The sequence below is a fragment of the Pomacea canaliculata genome, linkage group LG4 (genome assembly GCF_003073045.1).
Source record: "Pomacea canaliculata isolate SZHN2017 linkage group LG4, ASM307304v1, whole genome shotgun sequence".
Lineage (NCBI taxonomy): Eukaryota > Metazoa > Mollusca > Gastropoda > Architaenioglossa > Ampullariidae > Pomacea > Pomacea canaliculata.
Genome location: NC_037593.1, coordinates 14,120,840 through 14,135,272, shown reverse-complemented (window position 1 = coordinate 14,135,272; position 14,433 = coordinate 14,120,840). Strand labels below are relative to the sequence as shown.

Here is a 14,433-nt window from a genome sequence, read left to right as displayed (position 1 = left end):
ACGCATTCTACCGAATTAACCGACGACCTGCACTAATATCAGACACACAGCAGACTTCTTGAATTTTCTTTGGTGTACACATTGACAAGACCTGGTATTGCCACTCCAGTCTGCACTCTTCTGGAATGACAGACGGTAAGTTGTTGGGGCTGGGGAGAGGAAAGAGAGAGGGATGATCCTATGAAACTTTTTTATTGCTATGGACCGACAGCGTTTGTATCATCAGTGTTGTTGTTGTTATTATTATTCATGGTCTCGAAAGACTGTGACGGGGCAATGTCTGTATGGATCGTCCTCTCAGAATCTGAAATGTCATGGGATAGGTGGCACTTACAGACAACCTGCCTGCTTCCAGCCCAGTCCTGATATTTTCCTCGCCTTTCCTTCTGACTACCTTCATCTGACACATCGCAACTGTACCTCGTTCACCGAGACGAGTGCACGTCGGTCGGGAATGTTCTGAGGTTTGTTTAACATTATTGATGCAGAAAGTTTGGTCCTAAGTCATACTGACTTTTTTTTCTGGTTTGTTTATGAGACATATATGTCGACTATGCAGACTATGTCACTCTCTAATAGTTTATTTATACAGGCAGTAAAGAATCACGCAGTAAAGAATCATCAACGATATGTGAACATTACTCATTGCGACGAAAATCAGCTATGATATTGCATTTAAAAGACACTAGTCTCGATAGTTTGGTGCTTCAACTTTGACCTGCTGGCCATCGCCATTTTTCTGCCGAAGACAGGGTTGTAATGGGAGATTTCCAAACTTCCTGTCAAACCGCTTTATCTACTGTCTAAAAGAAAATTTTGGTTTTAAAATACTTTAGCTACATAATTTTTTTGATATCCTAACCCCTCTATGATTTATGTGAAGAATATATGTACAAAAAATTTAACATTTTGCGGCACCATGTATGTAAGGTGTATTCATAGTGTCGGCCATATATGTTCTAGAAAGTTGGTAAGTTGACGACCAGTTTGGCCAACCGTTTTTGCTGTGACGTCAGCACTGCAGCTCCTCAGAAGGTTAGCCCGAGGGTTAGTGTTAGGAGCCATACTCTTGGTCCATTTCACAACATTTGTCTAGCCGAAAGCACTTATCTTGGACGAGCAGTCGTATGTTGATCGAGGAAGAGGAGGAGGAGGAGGTGGTGATGGTGGTAATGGTGGTGGTGGTGGCGGTGGCGGTGGTGGTGGTGGTTGAGAGAATTGCGTGTTTTACTCTGATTTAGTAACCGAAGCAGCTGCGCTGTAAACAAGTGCCATAGGCAGAGACGAAACAGCCCACCCAAGATCTGCAACCAGGACAACCAGTTCTTACTCAGCGGATTCTAGTATAAAGCTGCATTTGTGACAAGCGATGTGCGACAGGATCACCAGCTGTGGTGGTTGGAAAGGTCTTAAGTGGTGTTCACCCTTTTCATTCTTCTTTCTCTCTCTTCTCTAGTCTACCTTTCTCTCGGAAATCTTGCCGTGAGCTACCCTGTCCAAACACTGAGGTCATTCTACTTAAGGTCAAAGCAGTGACGTCAGCGTGGCTATAAATAACCATGATCCTTTTTGCCTACCCTGTCCCCTGTCCAGACTGTTTTTCTCAAGACCAGTTCTAGAAATTCAGCATAGCTAACTCGTGTTCCACGAATAACATTCTAGAGGGGCTTCTCTCTTTTTCATGAACATACTGATGTGTGTGTGTGTGTAGACTTTCTTGCATAAAGACTTTTTTCTAAAATAATAAACAGTTTGTCTATTTAGTTAATTTGTCTTTCTTAACTTTTGTTTATTTTGTCAAATTTTGTCTTCGAGTCTGAACAGAAAAATCAAGCAGAAAATGCAAATTTAATTAAAGTTTTTGTTCTGTGGGCATTAGCTACTTCATAGTTTCTTTGTGATGATTTTCTTCTTGAAAAGTTAATGTCACTTTATCGAGATTTCTACTCCATGTCATTTTAAATTGAATGTTTTACTCTCCTAGCATCAGATTTAGGTTAGTGTGCAAAATATCGTTTTAAAAAATTACAAAAAAGCAAAAATTTAGATATTTGCAGAATATAACTAATAATAATCCCTCCAAAATCGAAAGAAAACAAAACGGAACTAAAAAAGATGGGTTTTAAAGAAAAACTATTTCCCTCTCGGTGAAAACTAAAAAAAAATTGAACTGTAAGAGCAATATTTTCTTTAGACGGTCGTTGTGAATTAGTTTCGGAAACTTCTATTTAAATTTTTAAATTTTTTTTTTTTTTTAAAAAAAAATTTTTTTTTGCCTAGAGCAGACCAGTAAAATAACTAAAGTGTGGGAGTCGCAGTATTCAAATGATAGACATTACTAAAACGAGTTCCTCGAGAACCAAGTCTTCTACAAAGTGCAACAAAAGCCTTCTTTACCAGTCTACTCTGAAAAAACCTGATCAAGTTGCAGACAGCCTGAGGTGCCGACTCAGAACAGAAGGCAAGCTGTAATACCAAAAAATGGAAATGGGTTTTAAAAAGATATGTGCCGTCAAATTTTTCCAAAAAGATAATGGCTATCTCCATAGTTGTTTTAAGATTTCCGATTAGAACTCGAATTCTTGGTTCTTCCCCACAGGAAAAAGATGTTTCACGTTTTATCAACGATAAACACGCCGGTATTTTAATGTATAAAAAATATTTAAAAGAAAAAAATTCGGATTAAATTTCGTTTTGACGTGCAGTGTCTGCAAAAGGGTTTTAAGTGAACCGAGGGGTCGTTGGCACTGACAGGACTGGGTTTTGTAGGATTTGCATGCAGAATTTGAGTTTATTCGGCTATTTTATAAGAAAAATTGTAATTAATATCATGTAGAGGTAGCTAAAGCCCAGCATGCAAGTGTACGGAAGCTGAGGTATAGATCTCAGCTGGTGCAAAACTAACAAGTTATCCGAGATTAAAATGCACTAAACACCCTGACAGCTACCCGAAAGCTACTTTATCACGATGTTGAAGAAAAAGCGAACGGAAAGAATGAACAGACGGACGGACACACGCACGTGAATTCATTTCTTCCCAACAACGAGGTTTCTGTTTTGTTTCTTGCGTGGTTTCCAATTTCACTCAATCATCCAATCTCCGATGCAAAGTTTTCGTGAAATAACTGTGCACGGATGACAAATCTTTAGAAAACAATGATAAGCAGCGCAAGAGTTCTGTCCCGTTAGCATCCCTTGGGTTCCGTCATGTTCCACTTCCGCTGAGCACTTTTTTCTCTCTCCGTCCCACAATTCCGCTGGCGAAATGCCAATGGCAATCTCTCCAAAACTTCTGGGATGGGTAATGCTTCATTTGTGGGAGATTATGCAGTAATAATATGTGCCTGAATTTCTGACTTTTTATGTTATTTTTCTGATGGTCTGCTAGCCCATCCGCCATTTTTTTTTTTTGCACTACTGTATGTACACTTTTCCTTTGTATATTTGCATTTATTCCTAGAAAATGTTCATGCGAGGAAATTAAAGATGCACATCCATTCCTTACTTATAATTGAAGATCTACATTTATTCGTTCATTCATTATAATTATGGGTGCACGTTCACTTATTTGTGCAACAAATTCTATCATTTGCCCAGCGCTTTTAAAAAAGAAAAGAAATGGTAATCGGCCAGTCGCAAATAGATTTTTCGAGCCTATCGCAAGCATATTGGTTTCTTTTCCTTTCTTGGCAGAAATAATTTCTTCAGCTTCTGGATCTTCTGCTTCTTCTCAACAATCTCTGAAGAGGGAAAGACATTTAGCAGACGACATTGGTGCTAGATTTTGGCCATCATGCTCGGTGATACTTGTGGGACACAAGTGCTACATGGTTCAGGTCTGTTTTGTCTCACACATGTTTGAGGTTATTGCTTCTTAATGAATGTTATATGTGTAGGAGGCTTTGAAAGGTATTTTGCATCAACAAAGCCCAGGCGCCATCATCTCATGTCATCTTTGTCTAAATTTCTAATACACAAAAACTACATTTCATAGTATATAACACACACACCCTCTTCAGTCATAACTAGCAGCGGCGCCAGCAGGGAGCATCAGTCGACATACTCTCAATCAACAACCACCAAAAAAGATGAAGAGAGAAGAAGGAAGAGAGAGAGAGAAGAAGAAAGAGAGAGATGTTCGTAAATATTGCTCAACATGAAGTTCAAAGTAGATGTCTAGACTAGGTCCACCATAACGACTGTCTCTGTACTCTCACCCAGTCACGTCTTCTCGTGATCATCGGTGCCCCATACTTCTTCACACGGTCTGATGCCAGATTTACATCCAAACTCTCGCAATCGTTAGGTAACCAAGGGTTGAGAGAGGGCCCTGAGGCAGTACAAAGTCCAAGCCCAGCACCTAAGGTCTACCCCTATTTACCGACACAACACGACCGCCTTGCGTGATGTTCCTACCAACCCACGAAATAAGTTTACCTCGTGGTCATGGCTACGGATCTTGTGATACAGAGGCCCGACAGAAGGTGGAAAAATTGTGAGGGCAGCAAACTGGTGCCGAGCTCAGACAAGAAGTCTGTAACTGCCGATAATTTGACTTTTCAAATTGGAAGTGTGTCAGCAGGACCGAGCTGAATGCAACAGTGGACTTAAGTTAGAGTGGTGAAAGGAGTTTGCAGATGACCTGGCATTTTCGATCCGTTCGCTACGAAATTATTGCATGGAGGACTGAAGACTTTCTTTGTATGCGTGGGAGGCTAATGCACAGAAGAAGGAGATGGCAGTGAGAAAGGTATCCGTGACAAGTTCAGTTAGCAGTGGAACCATTTTTCCTCCCAGAAACTTGCAGGAAGGCTGGCCAGCAACTAGCGTCCTGGAGCACCTTAGTAGCATCAAGACAGAAGAGATAGAACAAGGGGACAGATGTGAAGATAAAGCGCCAACAATTAAGGTTCTCCAAGTTAAATGGCAAAGTGAAACGGGAAAAGACGAATTATCAAGCTCATAATTCCATAGTTTCCTCCGTTCGCTTGTCTTGTCTTCTTGTCCACTTGTCTGCCTTTTTCAACCTCTGCACTGAAGCTTCCGCCCTCCACCTCTCTTCCTTTTGTTCCATTTCTTTAGTATCATGTCTGCTGAGCTTGGAATCTCTTCTTGAATAATTTGTTTCCTTCTTTCCTACCTTTCTTTATATATATATATATAGACGTCATCTCACGACATCTCCCATGTGGTGTGTGGCTTGTTTTTACTTTTTCTTATTATTTATATTTATATTTTCGCCTGCAATTTACTTCATTAGATTAATTTAAATAAATATTTTTTCTGTTCATTCCTGGTCTGAGAGACCCATCACGTCCACCCAGAGCACTAACATGCCACTTGAGTTGAACCTGCTCAGGCTATAACGTTTTTCTCCGTCTGCATACCCTCCACATGTAAACAAAACAATTCTCATAACACAGCAAGATTATGCTCCAGGGTAATGGGTAATTAAAACCGCCGCGCTGGAATTAAAGGCTCTAGTCATAATCTCATCGACAAGGGAAATAACTCGCGAATTTTTATTGCAGGCCGCTGGCTCCATCATTACCGCAGGCTGCTCAGGGGAGGCAGAATGGCAAATAACAGTCAAGAACTCTGTGGTGGGCAGAAAGCTGGACGCCAACGTAATCGAGCGTATAAAGGGCGAGGTCAAAGGGCACAAAGGATGTCTGGGACGCGGCGAGCTCTGTATCAGCGTGTTGTGTGTTGCCGCCATGTGGCTCTGTTACAGCTCTTCATGCAACATCAACATCAGCGCCATCTCTTTCGTTCATAGCAATTGTCAGATTCAACAGCTGCGACTCTGATCGAGGATGATGCTCATGAAATAAAACAGCTGAATATAAAAAAAGGACAGATTTATTATCAGTGAAGCATCACTTTGGCCAGTGAAGAAGCCATTTTGTTTGGGAGTTTCAAATATTTACAAGACTTTCTTTACAAAGCCGAATATTACCTTGTTTAAAGAAATATAAAACGCAATTCAAATAATCAGGTTACTGAGCTGAACTCGGGCAAGAGATTTTATAATAAAATATAGGAACATGATAACAACACCATCCACAAGACCAAATCCGAGAAGAGTCAAAGCTTTTCCATTCCTTGTAACCATGACAACGTAATGTCCAAGTACACTCCTGATACTAGCGTTTGCAACATTTTTATGTGAATTGGGAAGTTCGTAGACCTGTACCTCACAAATGTAGAGATGAGGGCATCCATCCATATTTTTGATACTATTACTGTGCCAGCTTGGGCATCCAACAAAATTCCCCTCGTGTGCCAAGAGAGGATAGATAATGGGAGGAACCACTCGAGAGCGATGGGAAAGTTCGCCATTAGAGTTCTCTTTCGTTAAGAAACAGCATGGCACAAGCCAGCCAAGGTGATCGTGGGAGGCAAGATGGGTAATTTTGTTCTGTCAGAACGCCGGATTTAAATTAACCTCGAAAGGTTTGAAATTGAAGTGATTATAGCAGACCCGGGACAAACAATAGAAAAAACATTTGAAAAGCAATTTAAGAGCTAAGAAGGCCATCCATTCTTATTACATAATAAAAAGAAAAATCTTTTTTATATATGATCCCCCTCATCTAAAAAATATGCGAAATAATTTAAAGAGCTCTGGTTTTCTTGTGAATGGTAGTTTGTGCTCCAGAGAACACGAGGAAAACTTTTTTCAAGTTTGACAAACAAAATTAAGTGCGAATGGCACCAAAGTTAACTGAAAAGCGCATGCCGCTTCTACCTTTGAGCAAAATGAATGTGAAGCTGGCTGGACAGGTTGCAGCTAGGATATCAACATTAGAGCAGTTTGGAACACTTCCTGATGCTGATAAACGAACTATTTACTGAGTTATTTTTGTTTGGGTTTTTATTTACTGAACGATCTGACCGACTGCTTCATGCATTTACCAGCAGCAGACTCCATTCAGAAAGACAAGTGGGTCACGCAAGGCCGCCATCTGGACATAAAGAGTTTCTTTTTGACACTTTGCAATGTTGAAACACTTTTATCCTATCCACTGCCTTGTTGACAGGTTGGAAGATGACTCTGCAAGCTCTGGCCAAGAGATATAAATATATATAGACATATACATCGATCTGTTTCTTATCAGTATCATGATTTGTGTGAGAATATTGTTGCTGCATTTTGTATGTGAAATATGTAAACAAATAATCATGTAAGGACAAAAAAGGAGTTCTCCCTCTCATATCTATCCTCTCATATCTATCTTCTCATATCTATCCTCTCCAGTGAGCTTTTAATAGAGACGGACTTTACAGCATCTTCTCCCCCACTTCAGATATATAATCCAACATCAATATAAACAGTCACGCATCAATAAAAATGTCATTACATCTGTTATTTCATCTCTCTCGTCCCCATATAAAAAGGAGAAAGCCAATAATGCTTTAAAATGAAAGTACTCGTTAAAAACAACAACAAATAGTTTCAATCACAAATAAAACATTGGCGTAATGAAGTTCTTGATTAAAAAAATAGTGCTGAAAATAGTTTGCTAATGATCCTAGGGTTTTCAAATTGCAGGCTGAAAAGCACCAAGAAACCCACAGGATGCTGCAGACCTTCAGGTTCTAAATCGCATTCTATCTTGGGTATCCTTCCCGCGCACGCGCTGGAGCACGTTTCCGGCTGACGTCCACGAGTTCATCGGAATGAAGAAGATTAGAGTAAACGAAAGACAGCTATCTATAACATCGCATGCCACCAGTGATTTCTTTTAACGAGGAAGACATTTTTACTGGTTTTTTTCTAAACTGAACATAGACAGTTGGCTTGATGACTGCGTCTGTATATCTCTCTATTTAGAAACAAAGAGACAACCAAGATATATATTCAAAAATAAATGTTGATAACCTCCCGAACCACAAAGAATGAAAAAGAAAAATGATTAAAACTATTTCTATCAACGACAGGGAGTAAAACTGCTGAAAAAAAAATGATAGATAGTCAGATGTCGGATGAAGCTCGGGTCACGAAAACTAGACAAAAGAAATGCCTAAATTACTTTTTTTTCAAATTTAGCATCTGTATAAACAAAAAAAAAAAAATAAAATAACAAAGAAAAAAAAAAGAAAGAAAGACAGAAAGAAACAAACAAACAAACAAACAAACAAATAAACAAAAATATACGAAAATAATTTTTTCATTGGACATTGAGATTTTAAAGTTTAATGTCGGCATCAAAACCCAATGGAAGCAGACGATCATTTTCAGTGAGAATAGTCTGAGGAGAGGAAGACGGTTTGTCATGATATCAGTTTCAGTTTCGACTTAAATTCCTCACCTACAGTGAAGACTAGGGTTTGTGAAACAAAAAATTATATTTACGGGTACACTGCAACGCCATGATTCAACAGACAAGTAGCCACTCTGAAAGGTCAAAGGTCTATGGACGACCTAGGAGATTAAATATAAATGAGTGTAACAGACAGGTCAGGCAAAAGTGCAGCTGAACCTTTGTGAAAGTCAATATCGCATATGAAAGGATAAGATGCGATATTAGCAACAACAAAGAAAGAGAAAGACATGCTCTTCTTCTTCTTCTTCTTCTTCTTCTTATTATTATTATTATTGTTGTTATTGTTATTGTTATTGTTATTATGATATTCTGATTCCCTTCAAGCACGAGCATCCAAATGATTTTAACGATTTTCTGCGCGGTAATCGCCCCTCTTTCTTCAGCTGGACATTTCTGGAAATTTTGAAATGGCACTTTGCACTTTTTTTTTCTTATTGCCATGCCAGTGATTTCGTTGCTAGAAAGTAACTCCGCGTGACACCGGAAGTGGAGTCTTCCCCATTCTGTGCAACCTAATGAGGTGAAAAGTGTGGAATGCTGAGTGTGGTAGAGAGGTCACGGCAATGCCGACATCCCAAACTACATTTACACGAAACACTTCACGAGTTTTAAGGGTTGAACGCCTCGTAAATGAAAATTTTATTGGAAAAAACAATCCACAGCCCTCTAGGGTTACTATCAGTTACACGCGAGCAAGATGAGTTGACATCGATTCGCTAAGAACTAAACTGATTGTACATTCTGTTACTTTTCTATCACTGAGCAGCATTTACAGTTAATGGATTAAAACTACGGTTAAGAAAAAGAAAGCGGAAGGAGACCATAGGACTAGGAAGAGGGTATGAACGAGGTAAGGCAGGGTAGCTTGGTGGTTAGAGCACCACCATCCGAGGTCAAAGGTGAGCACACCAGGAGGATTGAAACCTCTTCGCAGTGAACCCCTACTCCCAGCCCCTGAGGTTTGACAAATGACCAACATTACCAAGCCCAACGGGAAATTTTAATTTGGAAGGTGTCCTCAGTTACCTACAACACAGAAAAGGAAGTTATTATCTACAAGACAAGGCTAATGATGCTCCATAACAAAACACAAAAAACAATCTTACTACAATAAACAAATTGCAGTAGGTCCAGTTTGACCCCACAGATGTCAGGACACAATTTAAGCAACTTTTTTTCAAGCTTTGATTATCAGGAAGGTTAGTGTTGTTGGTCGAAAATCATTAGGTTGACTGGGTTTGTCTTTCGTAAGTTTATTCCGCGTTTCCTGCCCATCTCTCGCTCTCTTTCTCGCGCGCCTCACCCCATCCATTTCACACCTTCTGGGATTCAACAATAGAAATATTCAGAAGCTATCACTGTTATCATCAGTCGCAAAATAAACTACTCGTGACCAGCGAATGGGCAATAACCCATTACATGGCAGCTTCCGCCATGTTTTTGTGATTTGTTTTTCTCTTTCTCTCCGTTTTGTGCCAATGCAGATGCCAAAGTTGAATGTCTGAGTGAGACATCGTTTGTAGATACAGACCACCACCCACCTGCCCCATGGGTCTGACAATCGTAACATCATGTCACAGGAGCCAGCAGTCCAGTAGACACTCCATTTCACTCTCCCCGTGAATAATTTCAATGTCTGGTCCTGTTTCCAGGGGATCGCGTCCCTTTAGACATTAGCCAGGGTCGTGGAATTTGTAGCAGGTCGACATGACCACCTCCTGAGTTGCAACAACCGAATCCCGTCTGGGGTTAACTACAGTAACATACAACGTGGTGGTGGTGATGGTGGTGGGGAGAAAAGTGTGAAAGTGAGAAATATATACACGTGGGTGGGCTCACGGCAACACACACACAGGAGTGCAGAGAGATGGAGAAGGCACAAGACGAAAACAAATTAGCAAAACAATCAAAGATGCACCAGTCAATAAAAAGTTCACGCCAGGTGCATTCAGAACACTGAGGGTCTCCGATGTGACCTCTGCCGCCATGATTGATGAAGTTTGCTGTTCGTCTCGTGTTCAGTCCGATTGTTGCTCTAATGTTTGTCTTCCCCGTCTGCACCGTCATCTAAGACGACCATTGAATGCCAGCACCACCCCAGGTAGACCTCACGTGTTACAGGAGATGCATCTGAACAGGTGCGGGGAGGAGGTCAAACTAGTTCAAAGGTTTCAAACTAGGAACTGAGCTTGAAGAGGGTTAATATGAGATGACATTTTCAGCTTGCAGACAGACCCTTGAACTAATCCTTCCTCCCTCTCATTTACACAAATGGAGTCGTGACGGAGCAATAAGAATAATATGGAGTGAAAAACTGAAATGTCATTTTCTTTCCTTAAAATACACTTTAAGAAAAGCCGCTCGTTGACCTCAAACAGACACGTGCAAGACTCGCAGGAGGCAGGAAATGCAGCGCCACTTAATGTGTGTGGAACTATATTTCACTGCGGAATCACATTCATTTGGATTTTGTTGACAGGTCTTCTAAGAAGATTGTAGAAGAGTGCGCCAAGGCGTTCCTCGTGCTCTTGCGCTGACGTTACTGACCAGCGTGGGTCAAAGGTTAACACCGACATCCTGTCACACACACACATTTCCTGCCCCCTCCACACTCACACAGATCCTGCCCCCTCCACACACACACAGATCCACACACTTGTTTGTTCTTTGTTCGCTTCATCGGCTTCCATTTCATTTCGCCCTAAGCCTGTGGGCAGGTGTTCAGACGGATGTTGCAAACTTCCGGTTCTTTAACTATGAGACAGAGGCAGTCGAACGACAAATTGCCTCTCGGGCGCGTTCTTGGTGGCGCCACAGTCGCAGCCAACCCGTGCGTCACTGATGACGTCACCATGGAAGGATAAATCGTTAATCATGTAGAAACACATGGAAATCAAGAACAAACATTTCCGGTATCACAAAGCAGTATCAAGTCCCTGTCAAAGAAGTAGTGAAGCAGTGGCCAGGATGCATTAAGATAAAGTAAACAACAAAATAAACATTTGTAAAATGAATCGGTAGCCAAGGACAACACTTTGAAATGACTAAGACAGGACGTGCGCCCTTAATTTCTCTTTTTCGCATTAACGGAGGTAATACCGACACAGCCCGGCTGAATTTTCGGAGAAGGGCAGCCACTATGTAGACAACCCCTTTCCATTCATTCCCTCATTCCTTCATTTCTTGACTGGTGCCAGCTAACGAGCGGCGATGCTGGTCCATTGGTGCTCGTCCTCCGGGCGTGGGGAGGAGGGCAAAGGGATAGATTACCAATCTGTACGCGTAGGCATCGACAATCCACCGCGGTACCGAAAAGGATGGTTCTAGACAGATTCTGTCGAATAGTATGATAAAGCTAATGACAACAACCGGTGATATCCGACACTTGACGGGCCTGTAATCTGCAGGAATCAGGTTTGTACGTCTAGCAGCGAGTATGCAGACAGGAAGACTAATGCCAAGTCGAAATATTTTTGTGAAAGAAAAACATTTTTTTTTCTTTCCAACTCCTTCTCCCCTCCCCACAAAAAACATAGACAAAACAAGGAACTTTATAGGAATAAACATAAAAAAACTCAGCAAAAGGGAGGTAACGCATATCAGTCAAGGGAAGCAACGCATATCAGCCGCAAAAGGATGAGAGAGGAGACGAGAAATAATATTTGTTTTGAGCTGGGCGGGTAAGAAACGGTTGTAGAGCTGCTAGCAAATGGGCTCCTTGGGGCGAGGCGCACGTTAATGGAGCGAGGTGGTGGGAAGTGGTTCACGGGGCAACGACTGGCATGGCCCCTCGTCAAGGCGCTAACGACCTGCGCTGCCATTAGTGTAGGTGCGCGTGCGTATGTGTACGTGTAGGTGTGTGTTTCATGTGTATGTGTATGTACTTCACGTTTGTGCATTGTTCATTTCTACTTACATTGTTCTTTTAAGATGATTCCAGAACTTTCATTACCACTAGGGCTGGATTTATCCTGACTGCTCAAGAAATATGATGAAAAATAATTAAAATGTTTTCTTTGTTCCTTCTTCCGTGGAAACTTTCTTGTGATCCGGATTTATGCGGCCCACTACAAAAAATTCTGTCATTTATCTTTCTCATCAAGAACACCAATTAAAAGTTTCCCGGGGAAAGAAAATGTCATTCGCAGCACATCCAAGAGTCTGTATCGTAAAAACCAGTCCATGAAGCCAGTCTTCAAAAAAAAAAAAAAAAAAAAAAAAAAAAGAAAAGAAAAATAAGACCCTCGAAGAATAATACCGTGCATACAGAGCGAGCAGAGGAAGGGAAGAAGACACGTGATCATCGCCGTGGCAACGAAAGTGCCGGATGCAAAAAAGAAAATGATAGGCCTCGCCATACAGTCGACGGCGTGTAGCTCAAAGGTCGGGCGAGACAATAAACAATACCTGTATCGTCTGTGTCTGGAAGCCTTCTCGTGTTTCATTTTGTGTTTTGCTGGGGATTACTTTCCCCTGGGATGCACTCATGCATACTGAAGGCATTTTCACAAAAGTCCCGTTAAATTGAATTTGGGTACAAAGGTACCGACCTTTCTGTCCCAGGCTCAGGAAAGGAAAGATATACCATGATGCCACTCGTGCTCCTGTTGGCGGACAGCCACGGACTCCTCGCATCTCACAACTCACGATGGTGGTGGCAGCAGTTTAAGGTTGCAGGGTACCACCCCTACGTCCACCCCTGTTGTTTTTGACACCTGCTTCTCTGAGTCAGTAGGGTCACGTGATAAGATGTTCCCTCGTCCAGGTAAATCCTCTCTCAGTGAGACCAGCATTCAATGTTAAACATTTCTGAGTAGTCCCTCCTGGCCCCCAGATCCACATGCATACAAATAAGTTCATTAGCGTCTCTGCTAAACTCGATGGTCTGACTGGCATCCGAACAGTCCAAACATTTCACATCTAGAAATTTGGACATAGACCTGATCAACCTCCTCGAGAAGTTCTCCCTTGGGCAACCGTGCAAAGATCTTCAAGGCCTTAGTTACAGGTGAATCCTCCACGATCATGGTGTACAGATGTAATAAATAACTACATTCATCAAAGAGGTGCTAGAGGTAACAACAGCCCAGAAGTACGTGGACAACAAAAATAGTCACGAATGAAGTTATATATATCTGTAGCCAAAGAAAGGCTTTGAAAAAAGAGAGGAAAAGTTTTTGAATACAATACAGCGAACTGCGTCATCAAGAAAGGAATTAGGCAGGAAAGAAAGATAAATACCGAATCAAGAGGATGGAGTGGCAAAAGGTACAGCAACGATGCCCTTCAACTACTGACAAGATTTTATTTATCGAAGCAAACAAGGAATATCTTCTTGTATAATCATGGACATTATTGCAACCTGTACAACTTCAAGCTGACGACAGACCTGACATCCTCAGCAGCAACCAGACTAGAACCAGACAGCCTGTAGAACTACCAGTCCCAAGGGATGGAAATCACCTGGTGTTGACAAAGTCCCAAATGAAGTGCCCAAGAAGGGTGGGAAAGAAAAAACGAAGCAATCACTGTTCTGTGCCAAAGTGTATTCGGGCAAAAAGACTTGGCCGAAGAATGATAAAAAAGACAATTCACACCTCTTCCAAAGAAAGGAAACATTAAACAGTGCCAAAGCTTCACAACCAATCAGCCACCAAACAAAATAATGGCTAAAGTAATACAGAATCACATCAACACCACCGGTGAAGAACTGCTCGCTGGAATTCCTTTTTCTCGAGAAATACCGAGCAGAGATATCTCCTCCGAGACATTAAAGTCCCGTGGAAAGAATTAGCGAGGAAGTCTTACTGGCGTCAGAAGAAAGCCTGGAGTGAACTTAAAGGTGAGGGGATTAAAATGTCAGGGCCTGTTGTCGGCCTCCCATGTGGCCGGACAGACGAGCTGCTAACTGTGGAGCTGAGTGCCAGGCCCAGTGGCGGGTATCGGGTAGAAGGCAACCAGTTTCAAACGAGGATAGACAGCTAATCACGGAGAGACAACAGAAAATAAAAAAGTAATTAAGTGTCTGCACTTACGTGCCTAGAGTTTCTATCTCCATGTAGGCAAGAGAGCGATTGAACGTAGGGATGAGCTCGACATGCCT

At 41.6% G+C, this 14,433-nt stretch overlaps 1 protein-coding gene across 1 annotated transcript in view; it reads right to left on the bottom strand.

The window, feature by feature from the left end:
- LOC112562868 (probable G-protein coupled receptor 139) overlaps positions 1 to 14,433 on the bottom strand; it is an 87,133-nt gene that overhangs the window by 28,807 nt on the left and 43,893 nt on the right. Inside the window, 1 exon segment of the mRNA XM_025236440.1 lies at positions 638 to 644. The gene's annotated coding sequence lies outside the window, so the exon portion shown is untranslated.